This window comes from Lipotes vexillifer, unplaced genomic scaffold (genome assembly GCF_000442215.2).
Source record: "Lipotes vexillifer unplaced genomic scaffold, Lipotes_vexillifer_v1.1 scaffold1000, whole genome shotgun sequence".
Taxonomy (NCBI): Eukaryota; Metazoa; Chordata; class Mammalia; order Artiodactyla; family Lipotidae; genus Lipotes; species Lipotes vexillifer.
In genome coordinates, this window is record NW_006780660.1 from 495,041 (window position 1) to 510,510 (window position 15,470).

Here is a 15,470-nt window from a genome sequence, read left to right on the forward strand (position 1 = left end):
TACTTGGTGATTATACATGAAAATGTAAGCATTTCTTAAGTTCAAATTAAGGACTAATAAAATGAAGTTTAAGTTTTGGATATAGACTAAAATGAAAATAGATAATATATTGAAATATATGTCATATATATAATATGTAATGCATACATACATTGAAGTTCATAGTAGAGATTGAGTGTATATGAAGATCATTTCGGTTAAGTATGCTTTAAAATTGATATAGTTATTAAAAGATTGTACTTTTTGTCCATTTAAATCATGTACATTCTGATGTCAACTTTTGAACATTCTCTTTATCTAAAATTACATATTTAATCAGTCATGTGATAGGTAAGTATATTTTGCAAATATAAATACAGATTTTTGAGATGAAAAACAAGCAACAAGAGAAAAAAACACAATTAAATAAGAAATAATATAGATAGTATGTGAGTGCACCAAAAAATTACTTGATATGTCACTACGAAGTATCCTCAGAAAGGAAAACCAAACCAAAAGGTAAAGAGTTCATGGCTATCATTTGTCAAGAAAAAATCGTGGCAAAAATATACAATTGCTTTTCCAAATAAGGATATATAATGTTAGGAAACGAATATTTTTTCTTTCGTGCAAGTCAAAATATAAACAATTGTATAAACATTTGGCTTGTGTGAAAGTGGAAATGAAACTGAGTGAGAATACGGATTTGCTCCGTGAGGTGTTAGGTCACCTGAGTGAAATGGGTATAATGAAAACAGTTATTCAGACTTATCGTGCTATAAAAATGCTTCATAATCACTTTATGAAATACCCAGGTTAAAAAAAAAAACACTGTAATTTAAAACTCTTCAATTTAATGCTATGAATGAAAAGACCAAATGAATTTATCTGATGTAAAACTGTAAATTACTGTAAGAAGTAGGATTACAGTTCTCAAGATTGCTCAACATCTCCTGAATCTGAGGCTATGATTTGGAAAAAGAAAAAAAAAGGAAACATACTAATGGGCTTTCCTACAATCCTACAAGTAAATTAATAATATCAAGTATCACCTTATCTCCTAATGAATGTCAACAGAATAAAATGAATTCACACAGTAAATAAACACATTTAAGTCCTTTAAGATGTTTTATTCTCATAAATAAACATTCAAATATTGTGGGGGTCTTCTCTCCCATCATCATACCATTGCTAAGGTAAAGCACAACCTTGGCTTTACTCTCCAAAATGAATTTTCATGTAAAGAAGTGATGAGTACTTTGCACTTTAACACCCAGTCTGACCTAGTTAATAGCAATTCTTGTTGACCTTTATATAGTTACCTGGCAGCTTCAAAGTAGGAATGGGGTGGAGTTGAATTACAGTTGGTTCTTTTCGGTTAAGATTCTCTGTGGATTCCATAAGCAAAGCCACATAGAAGTGTATACCTTAATTGTATAAGAGTAATCTGGTAAAATATAATAATAATAAGCCATTCTTTTAAGTTCATAATATTGCATGTTCTACATAAGTGTAAAAAGGAAGTCCAATCTCCACCACACTTTTCTTGCTCTGCCTCATGTAAAACACACCTCAAAGTCATTATCAAGCTTAACAACTTGTATTCTTCTAGATATTTTTCCATATAATTGTATATAGATGTATACAGATGTGTGTATGCATATATACATACATACACATACTTTTTATTTATAGTTTTTTATTTATATTTTACTATATTGTTTAGCAACATGCTATTTTAGCCAAAGATGTATCACAGATACTTATGACAATCCATACAGACTTTTATTCTTTAACAAGTTCAGAGTAACTGCATATTATGCATGTCCAATGATTCATATTATCATTCTTCTAGTAATGGGATACTTGGGTTGGCTCCAATTGTTTACTAGCACAAATAGCACTGTAATAAGCATAGTGGATTTTATTTTTTGGTTTGTTTCCTTGGGATGTATGTGTGTGTGTGTGTGTGTGTGTGTGTGTGTGTGTGTGTGTGTGTCTACAGAAATAGACCTCAATAAAACAAATCCTGGTTCTGTCAATTATAAGCTATTTGACATCAGGCAAGTCCTATCCTGTCGCTGCCACGATTTACCCATCTGTGAAGTGGGGATAATACTATCTCCCTCATAAGGTATTATTGTGAGGATTAAATGGGATAATACAATTACAATATAGTTTCTGGCCTATAGTGATCAGAGATAGATGTCTTTTGTGAATGTACTTTTTTTCAGACTTTGAATAAAGCCGAGAATTTTTTCATGTTAATTATGCATTTGGATTTATTTTTCTATTCAGTTCAGTTTTTTCTGTTGAGTTGTTTTTCTTTATCTTGATGATTTGCTAGTGGACTTTAATGATATTGTCTAATTGTTATGTCATTTGTTTGCTATTATCAACATTAAAAAGCATGGGCAACAAAGCAAGGCTAACTAGGGAGATGCCTTGTGTGGCACATCCAGATAATGAGGACATGTTGACTTAAGTAAATTAAGTTGTTGAACAATGAACTCAAAGTTTGTATTTATTCTTCGTCTTGAGTATTTTTCTGTAAGCTAAAATAGGAAAGCAAAATATATCTTACAAAAGAATGCTGCCAAAATCAAATTGTGCTTTTATTGTCTTTGATACAATTAGTATCTACCTGGCTCAATAAGGGCTCTAGAGTCTAACCTACAAGAAAGGAGCTATTCAGTCATTTCTTTTTTTTTTTTTCTTTTCAGTCATTTCTGAATTGGTGCTGTGGTGCCCAAAAAGACGTTTATGTTTAGGAAGATGACAAATGTGTTGTGTCCTGTAACTCACCCATCCAGTCCCCTTCCATAACAGGAGAAGTGGCACTCCATTGGCTGAAATAATTATCTTGTAATATAACCTTATCTTAAACAAAAGATCATCAATGTTCTATTCTTCTATATAAACTTAATTCTACTTACAACCTATCTACATTTTAGGAAAAACAGATATTTGGGATTTTAGATTGCTGAGACTTTACATTTTATATTGCCAGGTTTTTGACACATATGAATGTTTTTTAATCATTCCAAACCTTTTTCCTTAAATCCTATTGATTGACAGCCTTAGAGAGAAAAATTCACTATTACTATTAAAGAGCTGAAAGCTTGATACATATAATTTAGGAATTGCTGCCCCTCTCATAACTGTTAGATTTTACTTAGAAGTTAACAGAAAGGAAACATTAGTTAAACTAATGATTAACAGGGTATAATACTTTAAACTAGAATTTTTAAACCATTCTAAATATTTACCATGTCTTAACTAATGTTATAATTGTGTCATATTACTTATGCTAAATGTCAGCCTTCAAAGAATTATCACTATTGCAAAACATTCCTAAATTTTTCAAACTCATGGTATCATTTTTTGAAATCTCCAATTTAAATAAAAGGAATTGTTTTCAGGTCCTACTTCTAATCTCAAATCCTGTGCTAACCATCTGATAAATGAATTACACGTAACATTTATAAAAAACAAACATCCATATTTATCATTCTTTTTAAATGCAGAACAATACTATCTTAATGAATGATTACTCTTCGTTTTTTTTTTTTTTAATTTCATTTTTTCTTGTAACCCACAGAGTGGAATTCATTATTTTGGGAATTTGAATGTCAAACTTAAAAAGAAGTCCTACCAGGAATACTTGAATACTGCAGTAAAGAAAGCACAATTAAATTTTGGTTCATTTCACTAGGAGCAGATAAAAAACAACAGAAACAACAACAAAAAACAAAAATAATATTTGTTAATGTAACTGTGCACTCATAACCTGCCGATCAGTGTGTTGAGGGATTTACTTGTGTTCACTCCTGTAATCCTCACAACTCTGAGATATTTCCCATTTTATAAATAAGAAATAGAGGTAGGAAGAAAAGTTTAGTGATCTGCTAAGGTTACACAAGTAGTAAAGGCAGAATCTAGATTCAACTCATGTCAACTCCACAGTCTTAAAAACTACACTACAGTGTGTTAATCTGAATGAGAATTGTAACTCACCATGTTTACATGCAAAATCTGTTGATACAGAATTGCACCGTATAGTACCAAATGGGAAGAAATTATACTCTAATTTCTATTTTAGGCTGGTCTCATAAACTAAATTAAAATGATCCATTTCTTATTGCTATTTCTTTCTTTTTTTAACTCATCAGAGCCACCTTAATGGGCATGTACAATCATGATTGTGCACGAGATGCATTATGTGTGAAGTAAAAAAAAAACTTAACTGTTGGTAACATTTTAAATGCCTCACATTTATTTCCTCTTCTATTCATAATTAATAAATTCTTATTAAGCATAGTTTAGAAAATATAGGACATTAAATAAAACAAAAAAAATACTTGTAATTTTACTATGCAGACATAGTTATTTTTATAATTTCAGTTTATAATTTTCCAGGCATACTTTAGAAATAATAATTTTAAAACGATAATCAGAATGGATATTTTGGTTTGTGAGCAACTTTTTCACTTGCTATTATAGCATCTTTTAAATGGCATGAATATGCTTATACAATAAATTTTAATGAATGCAGAGCTAAGTATTTCTTAAAACATTTTGGATGTTTTGGGAGCAATATCTGCCTTACTGCCCCTATCAAAACCCTGTTGATGAGGTAACTAATTTCACCATCTCTGTGTTTGTGAAAACCTGGTGCTCATTTTACTTGTACCTGTGTTGACAAGAAGTTTGAAGTAGCCTTAATAACACACAAACACATTCCCTCTGCCTTCATGTCAGAGAGAAAATATGCAAGATGCAAACATGCAATTTAGATAAAGAATACCTGGATTTTCAAAATGAAATTGAATTTTTATTAGAGAATTCTCATTTCCACACAAAATTCAGGGATGAGTCCATATAATAGTGACAGGTGGTAATAATTTATGAGAAAAGATAGGGTTATTTCCTGTGACTTGCATTTTGTGAAGAAACTTATAGAAGTCACAATGCAGATTAAACTTGGGAGATTATTATTTATTACGATTTATTATTCTTTGCTTTATATACAAAAAATCAACAGCTCTAAAGGTTTTAAATAATGAGATTCAATTGTCTAGGTTGTAGAAAATATTTCTCATATATTATCATTGATGACAAAGTTACAAATAGAGAAAACTTTAAAGCACATCTGGCTTTCTTGTCAGAATATGAATAAAACATTTCTAACAGTTTTTTATTAATACAGGGTTTGTGGTTTTATCTTGATTCAGAAAGGATTATTTTTTAACTGAAAACCAATTATAAGCCCTAATTTAATAATCATGATGTTAAACATGTACCATTTTTCTCCATGAAAATTGTACACTATTTTAAGCTAGTTTTAAGTAGTTTTGAGCTAAATAAGCCCAAGAGGATTCTCGTTTCTAATTACCACTCATATTCCACTGGCACTCCATATATAGAGAAATAATCGTGGATTCATATATAATTGTATACTTTATGGTCTCAGTGATGTTTTCTTAAACTTTGTTTTTATGATGAAGAATTTTAAATAGACCAACCTGTACATATTTCTTGTATATCATCTGGTCAGTGGTCCTAAAAAACTAAACCAAACAAAAACAAACTGCTATGATCTTGGCAGTAAACATGTTCTGGAAAATTTCAGGTGTACTTAATTTGGTTCTCCATTGCCCATTTGTACATTGGTTATTTCATGACATCTTGAATAAGCTGACTGTTTCTCTGTAATACTAGAGCCTATGCAACATTCTAATAACATCACTTTATTTATCACTTTAAGGACTCCATTCTTCAAGAATGTCTTAGTTCCATCCACAGGCCCTTGCTTAGTTCACTTCATTCTCTGTTTATGCACCAGCATTTTCGTGCACCCTGCTTCATTAATTGGAAAAGTATATGGACCTGACTTAAATCTGCATCATATTTGCACTCCAGATTTTTATCAGATAATATAACCCTAAACTCTGTGCTGTCTAATTATTTAAAGTTTTATTGCAAGGATCAGTCATCTTGAAGAGTCTCCTGAAGCATGTACAGTGGCACCATTATTCTCAGTTATGTACATAATGACCTATGATCATCTGGAAATAAGACAGTAGTGTAACTACCCTGTTTTGGCTGCTTTTAGAGTTGCTTTGATGAAATTTGGTTATGCCATTGGCCTTTGATGAGAGACATTATAGCAAACATTCATACAAAAAATGTTACTCTATATTATGTTAGCAAAGACATATGTCCACAAGATTACATCATGTTCTCTTTTATCAGGATTGATGAGTCATATTTTTCTGATATCTCTTTGTAAAGTTTCTCTTGAGGAACTGGTTCATGAAAACTTTTGTTTCTGTTTCCTATTTTGTTTTGTTTCTTAGACGCTACTTCCAAAGACTTTTCAGGATTCCATTTAAAATATTTCATGTGATTAACGTCAGGAGGGTCATTATTTACTTTAGGTTGAATATTTTTTAAATATTGTAAAAATAGGTCTTCAGAACTTCATCCATTTTGTTTTTCAGTCTCCACAGAGAATGCCTAAAAGCTAATCTAATTTTAATATTAAGTAAAGTAAAATGACAAATTGAGAGATTTCTGATGTATATGTTGCTTCACATCCTGTATATTCATGTGTACATTAACTTGTGTAATTAATGGTGAGTTTATAAAGTTGTAATTGAGTTTATTGGTTAAATTGCTGTGTTTAAATATGTTGTCTTCTGCATAAATCAGATATAATTATTAAAAATAAATGCAAAATTTGTTTTTGTTTTAATGCTGTATTACTGGTACACACATGGTGAGTTCTAATGCTTCATTCTGTCATATACAGAAAAAATAAGTTATTGTAAAATGATAGGGGAAAAACTGATTCATTGCCAATTGAAATAGCCCAAACAGTCTGATAACATAAACTTATCTTAAATTTATACTATTAAATATTCATTATATATGTAAATTATTCTTTACTTCACATCAGATGAATTGGCTAATTTAGAAAGTGTGCAATCTCAGAAACAGCAGATAATGAACATCTTTTGCAGTGAAATTATTTTATGCTATAAATGTCAAATACTCTCCTTGGCAGGCAATTCTAGAAAGCTCCTGAAACCTGCAGTTTTCTTCAAATGAATTTGAAATAAAAATATCCATTCAAGTTTTTTAAGGTGTAAGGAGCTCCATGTATCCTGGAACTAGTAAAATACTGTCTGCTTGGTCTTTCCAGCTAATAAAAATTTAAGAATTTCAGCAAGAAACATTTTAAAAGCATAATCCTTTTGATTATTTTTTACAGCTTATTTTATAATGATTTGCTATCTTCAAAAGAGAACAATGACCATAATTTAAGTGTTTTATGATTACTTGAAGTCATCATTATGAAAACCCAAATACAGTGTAATTAAGTAATATCTTTGAGGTGTTTACTGATGGTTGATATTCTAAAACTAGATTCAGACTTCTATGCTTTCTGAATTTTTTCTGCTTACTATAAACTTTTTAGTCTTCTGCTTTGTTTCAGCTTCTAACCTGAAATTTCCTTCTGTTTTTATTTAGCCTTCTTAGTCTGGTTCTTCTAAAATACTGAGGTACTGGTAATTGATTTATTAAAATTTTCTGTACGTTTAAAACATAAATTTCCCATGATTGTGAACTTGTCAAGTATGACCAACTTGTGACAATTGGGCTTTTAGGACATGGGGAGCTCAAATGAGAGTCACAGATAAGATCATAGAGGGAACTGTATTATTGCTGAGAGTCACAGATAAGATCATAGAGGGAACTGTATTATTGTTTTATGCTTATTGAAGTAACATATGCTGCTACCTAACTTTGGATAGTAGATCACATACATTGTCTTTATTAGAAGTAAAAATTACAATAGAAACAGAGATGTACACATTCCAATATGCTTGCTTTAACCATTTAAAAAATATGATATTTTGTGTGTGTCCTATCAAGGAGGCTTCATAATTGTAGTGATAGACTGTTGATTGAAGCATAGTCTCCAAAATTTACTTTTCAAAGAATATGTTTCATCATATCTTCTGTTGCTATACACTGAGAATGATTTCTTCAGCACAGCATTTATTTAGACACAGTAATTACAAGTAATCCACTAAAACTCTTGCCTGACTTTCAGCTGCTTTCACTGTAAGTCCAAAATCTTTAACATGGCCTGTTATTAGTACTGTTCAAACATTTGGTGTCACATATTTACTAAATATCTAATTTTAATCCACAGTATTTTCTTGACCATTTTTTAGGTTGTGTTTATAATATTTTAAAATTTTAAGTTTAATTAATATAAAATGATGAAATGACAAAACTGCAACTGTAAATATATTGCTAAATTTGTCAAATAAATCCATGACATTCTTTTAAAAATTATGAGCAACAGAATTCAAAAGCTAACAGAGGTTATACCCATAAATGCTTCAGTATCCTTTTGAAATCAACATGAACAAGTACTTGTAAAATAGGAAAAAAGTATATATATACTTGCATATTATATTTTAACTCACATTTCCATTCTGTTTTTCCCAGAGATTGCTATCCTAATATAATATTATTTTAATATGCTAGTCTTATATTTATGACCATGTTATACACACCTGAAAAATATCTGTATGTAGATTAAAAAGAAAGTTTCACTGACTAATTTCCCATAATCAGTTCATTGGAAATGTATCTCAAGGTAAAATAGATGGAGTTTGTGAGTCTCAGTCATTCAGTGGATGATTTAATTCTGTTAGCTTCAAAAAAAGATTTCTATTTTTATTTATTTTTTTAAGATTTAAGCAGTGCGAAATATTACTGTATTAGTGAGAATTTGCAAAATCACTCAGTTCTCTGCACTCATTCTGGGTTATACACCAATTATTAAATAATCAGTTGGAAAAATTATCCCAAGCTTGGACATAAGGCAGGAAAGTTGGAGGCACAACTTTTCAGTGCCTTATGGGGGCAAAATCTTCGGAAGGATTCTCAGGGTAAGGTACCGAGTTTCTCTCACAGTTTACTGTTAATTAAAGGATTCAGACTGAGTGAAGTTACTTTGTTAATTTGATTTACTAGTAATGTAAATAATTTCTGCCCAATGGTACAGATAACACAAAATTAATGACCCTACAGGGAATTTATCAGTTTTATATCTAACCTGGAATTATTATCTTAACTTGTTTTTTGTTAAACGGCCTATAAATATACTAGCTCCTTAGTTCCTCTTGGAGTTGGTCATAGCATCTTACCAGTTTCCTCTTTAATTAATGAGTTAAATAAATTCTTGATACAAGTTCATTTAATATTTGTCCGATGGTTAAGAATTTACATTTTAGAAATCTATTTTAACATTACCCATAACAAAAATACTTATAGTGATCTATCAGCTGAGACCTCAATTAAGCTTTCCTTCACACTTAAAACAAAATTGCAAAGAATTTATTACCTAGTCATTAGAATAGTTCACTGGCTTGATTTCTCAGAAGTGTATCAAGGAGGATTTACTGACATAAAATTACTTTTATTATGGATTTTACTCTTTTTCTTAAATATATCTTGTTTATGGAACCAAAGTTAGATGAGTATTGAGTAAAAATAAACCCTCATAGAATTGGACATTTTGTATTTTAGGATGTTATCAATTGTCTGTGAACAAAGATTTATATATATTTGGTAAATACATACAGAGAGGTACATATCCACATTTAATAGTTGAACATAAATAATAGTTTAATTATGCATTTCAGTGGATTAGTAAAACAGAGCAATATCAAAAACAGAATTAATTCTAATTAAATGCAACTGAAGTTTTGAAGTTCAAGACATTAAACACAAGATTGCATTTTGCTTTTAATGGTCGCATAAATACTCCCTCCTCCCCAAGATTGAAGTATAAAATCTCTTGCAGAAAATAGCATCCACAACATCAACAAAAGAGAAACATTTAAGGGATACTGGAAAATATAGGGCTTTGGAAAACTTTATTAATGATTTTGTTACTGCATTTTTTTTCAAATTACAACCTCCAGTTTGTTTAATATATGATACATAAATTTTATGAATGAATAAACTAGTAGAAATGTGGTTTGCTACCAGTGATAATCAGTAGCCTTGCAACAATAAAACACTGTATATTGATTACCAGTATACAAATATTTGAAGTAAATATTAATAAAAGTATTTTTTGTTAAGGGTCTGATTTACTTTTAAGAAAATATAAAACAATATTTTCAATATGTTATTTTTTTAAAAAATATAAGGTTGATTTGTCAAAAGTAAACATTTTCACCCTCTTCTTCCTTGCAATTATGCAAAATATACAACTAAGACACAGAGTGTAATATGGATGAACTAGATTACTAAGCCCTTTGTAAAATACTGGCAAAGAAAAATTCAGAGAGCATACTCTTCATATCCCATTAATATCTTCCAGCATGCTTTTTACAAGGATTGAGTATTTAACTTTTAATTTAGACAGATAGACAAAGATAGAGATAAAGACAGAGACATGAGAAAGAGAGAGAGAGACAGATATATAAAAAACATGAAGCCTTGCTATGGGTTTATGGATTAAAAAATATATATATTGAGCTTTTCCGTATTTCTGCCTATCAATGCCCTTGCTTTACTCTCAAGAGACTCTCCATGAAGAACAATACATTCTTTGATAATTTTTAAGAATAAAAATGTGATTTCCTTAAATAAAACTTGTCAACAATTTTGCTTCTAAAATCATTAATATATTTGAATTCACAACATTCCAAGGTATACTGAAATAGCCAGTTTATAACATGACTCTTGACTCTTAATTTATACATCAGGGAAAGATATAAACTCTATCATAAGTTGATGGTCGCTTGTTAAAAAAGGGTATAGTAACACCAAGAATGGATTACCTTTTTGCTTGGCACACAAGAATTTTTTTCCGTTTTTTAAAATGTTACCTTTCATTAATATAGAAATGTACTTTGTTCTTTTTTTGTTTTTTTTTACATCTTTATTGGAGTATAATTGCTTTACAATGGTGTGTTAGTTTCTGCTTTATAACAAAGTGAATCAGTTATACATATACATATGTTCCCATATCTCTTCCCTCTTGCGTCTCCCTCCCTCCCACCCTCCCTATTCCACCCATCTAGGTGGTCACAAAACACGGAGCTGACCTCCCTATGCTATGCGGCTGCTTCCCACTGGCTATCTACCTTACGTTTGTTAGTATATATATGTCCATGTCTCTCTCTCGCCCTATCACACCTCACCCTTCCCCCTCTCCATATCCTCAAGTCCATTCTCTAGTAGGTCTGTGTCTTTATTCCTGTCTTACCCCTAGGTTCTTCAGGACATTTTTTTTTTCTTAAATTCCATATATATGTGTTAGCATACGGTATTTGTCTTTCTCTTTCTGACTTCACTCTGTATGACAGGCTCTAGGTCCATCCACCTCATTACAACTAGCTCAATTTCGTTTCTTTTTATCGCTAATATTCCATTGTATATATGTGCCACATCTTCTTTATCCATTCATCTGATGATGGACACTTAGGTTGTTTCCATCTCTGGGCTATTGTAAATAGAGCTGCAATGAACATTTTGGTACATTACTCTTTTTGAATTATGGTTTTCTCAGGGTATATGCCCAGTAGTGGGATTGCTGGGTCATATGGTAGCTCTATTTGTAGTTTTCTTAAGGAACCTCCATACTGTTCTCCATAGTGGCTGTACCAATTCACATTCCCACCAGCAGTGCAAGAGTTTTCCCTTTTCTCCACACCCTCTCCGGCATTTATTGTTTCTAGAGTTTTTGATGATGGCCATTCTGACTGGTGTGAGATGATATCTCATTGTAGTTTTGATTTGCATTTCTCTAATGATTAATGATGTTGAGCATTCTTTCATGTGTTTGTTGGTAGGAGCTTACCAAATATTTGTGGAAGAATGACAAATATGGTGAAAAGTCTCTAGGCTCAATTCTTTGTAACTTAAATCATTTAAAATATCATCCCCATCTTTCTCTGTAAAACAGCTTCCCATCCTTGATATCTCCCTTTTTCTTAATTCCTACTTCCTGGCATCTGTTCCCCAGTGACCCAGTTAGCAGTACCTGCTTGAGAGCATAGACTTTTAGGTTATTGGTCCGTCACTCCTTGCAAAGGGTTGGAGGAACTGCATTTGGTATCAAATATTGTTTTGGTCACTACATTGAGAGGCATTGAAAAAATTCCACTGGTTTTTCTTAATGCCTTATGACTTTTCAACCACCGTGATTCAAAATTCAAAACACATGCTGGTCTGTAAATCAAGTGTCTAATCCAGTACTTCCTACAGAATGAATTGTTAAAAGATAAACTATGGCATTTTAAACCAATGTTTCCTCAATAAAAAATAAGTTTGAAAAAAGGTAAGCTAAGGCATATTAAAATTTTTCAAGAGTTGATTTGAGCAAATATCAGTTCAAGTCAGGCAGCCCCAAACTGGAAGTATTTAGGGATGCTCCACAGACAGGAGTTCTGGGAGAGACTTTTATAGAGAAAAGGGGGAAGCAAATTAAGAAAATTGTTGAGTAGCTATAGCTTAAGCCTCGTTGGCTGTTTGTGACTAGTTATCATTAGGTTTCAGTTTCTTAATCTTGAGGCATTTACAGGCTTACATTTTGGTTTCCTTATGTAGGCTGTCATGGCATTAGAGGTTCCTCAGTTTAATGGCTTCTTTGTCTAATTAATTTAACAGTATTAATACTAAGAAAATCCGGGAGAATTGTTTTCACACAGCATAGAAATCACAGGAGAGAAAATGCTGAACATCATTAAGTAGTTTGTAGCTTAGAAAGAAGTTTAAAATATGAAATTTATTTGACAGTTTGAAGAATTCAAAGTTATAGAAGTAAAGTGAGGCTAGAATTTATACAGTAAATTGATTTTGTGCAGTGAAGATCGAATCTCCATAAGTAATAAAATATCAATTTTCAGGATAATTAGAAGTCAACCTGATTTTCTCGAACTTTATCTTCAGAAAAATAGAATAATATGGTGTTATTTCCTTGTTAGACATTAGGATGATTTGACTATAGAGACTCTTTTTTAGTGTTTTCATGAAGTGTGCGCATGGTGTCTTTTGGAAGACTTGAGTTACTCATTCTATGTAATGTTATTAAGTGTTTTCCTAATGGGAGACTATTTTTTTAAGTTTTTAAATAATTTCCTTGAAAATTTTAATAATAACATAATCATCACTATTTTGGTATACTTCTCTGCCACATCTATTTTATGATCATTAAAATTAGTAACATGTTTTATTTCTTTTAATGTCTGAACTTAATTATTAAATGTTAATCAAGATAGTTTTATATCTCTTGATTATATACCCTGCTGGTAGGGAAGAAAGTCTGAAGTAATTCATTATTAACAGAGGCCGACTTGATTTTATACCACTTCACAATTTACATTGAACTTTATTAGCAAGGCTTGCATTTAGTCTTTTTGACACTTGTCATAACTTGGTGATTGTTTTATGAAACCTATTTAGCCATACATTTATGCAATAATTTAACATTTAGTGATAAGATATTTGCTGATGTGAGCATAGCCAGAAAAAGACATTAAAATTTGATTTGGCACTGTATTTGTTTTCCTTAATAAGAAAAGAGCTATTACAAGCCTTTTTTAAAAGCTCCTTTGCAGAAGGTTTTATTTTGAAATCTAAGATTGAAAACATGATTAGAGATTAAGACATATTTTGAGTGCCCTTTGCTAATAAAACCCACAATAAAACAGGTGAGGCTTGTTTGACTTTTATTTTGTAAATCTTTTTCTTTTTCTTATTCCTATTTTGTTTGTTTGCTATTCTCTAGCCTATAATTCACCTCTTCTATCTCATAATAAGAACTTATAATAATGGAATGTTACAAAAAGGATAACTGTACTAAGTAAATCTTAAGTAATTTGAGATGTTATACAGTCTTTGACCAACATGCTCAGCTTCCAAAGACTGTTATGTTAACATAATAAAAGGCACTGTCTTCATTTCACAAGTATTGTATTCAATGGGCCTGAGGTAGAAGGAAAATGAAAGTTCTTAATTTGATCCTGGGTCATATGTGCTTTATTTTACAAATTAAAATGTAAGGAATGAAGTGGTTGAGGAACGTTTCTATCTTAGACTCAGAAGCAAGACAGAAATTAGAAATTAGAACTAATAATCCTTTAGAACATGCATAGTAATACAATTCTTGCAATATGTATAGGGTTTGGATAAAATTGGATGCGGATTTAGGATTTTGATAGAGGTATATCCCTGAAATAAGTAGAGGGAAGTCTGGATAGTAATTAAAAACATTCTGTAAATTCAATAAATAATAACTACTGAACTGTGTATTGAGAACTGTTTTAGATATTTGTATCAGAGATTCTAGAGGGCATGACTCAATTCGGATTCCATTCTTATTTACTATGATTTCAAAAAGAGAATGGCCCCAGTGTCTCAAGACTGTTCTTCACCAAGAGCTATTAAAAGAGCCTTAGCATATGTGGACAATTTCTCAAACAAGGAAGCTTAGCCTGCTTGACGTCATGATTGTAAGAAAAAAATATTCAGTTTCACCACATTCATCCTATTATGTGCCTTTTTGTTTATATTTTATTCAGAGTACTCCTGTTTCTTCAAATATTCCTTTTAGTTCATGTTGTTCTCCAATAAAAGGGTAGAATTTTATGTATCAAATATTATAAGTTAATATATAGGAGTGAATTACATTAATATATTAGTTATCTATCAGGGCTATAGAAGGAGAAAAAGATGATGCAAGCACTGATAGAGTGAGAGAAGAAAAAGGGATCATTTAGAAGCATGACCAAGGCAGACTTGAATTTGAACACTTGTCTTTTAATTTCTGGGCTAAGTTACTCCTAATTAAGTAACAACTTTTGTGAGCTTCAATTGTATCATTTAAAAGAGGAATGAATGCTTGTTAGTGATTAATGTATTTTAACATCTTGGCACTGTATAGACTCAAAAATTAAAAGTGTTTTTAAAAAATTTGGATTCTTATGGGAATGCCATTAAAAATTAAAATAATGAAGACAATTTTGGAGCAAAAGAAAGAGGAAAGTGAGTATTTCCAGAAGTTTAGGTTAGAAGAGAGGTTGAAAATAGGACAAAGTATAAAAAAGCAACAGGGGACTCTACTACAAGTTCACTTCTTTTGACATGTCTTACACTGTTTGTAATACAAAAACAAAATTGTATTCATGCTACAAGTAATATATAGTCTTCTCTTTTAATATTTGCATTATTATGCTGTGTGCTTGATCTCCCAATGCCTCTCACCAGACTCTTGCGAGGCTATTATCATTGCTAAAATATGATCCCATATCATCTGAATTCTCTACTTTTTCCTTTCATTCTCCTGCAAGTGATAAAAATCCTAAAAGGAGAGCAGAGTAAGACAGGTTTCCATCCTATTTTGAAATATTTACACTGTTAACCTGCTGGCTTTGTGCTTTAAGTCTTCCTCT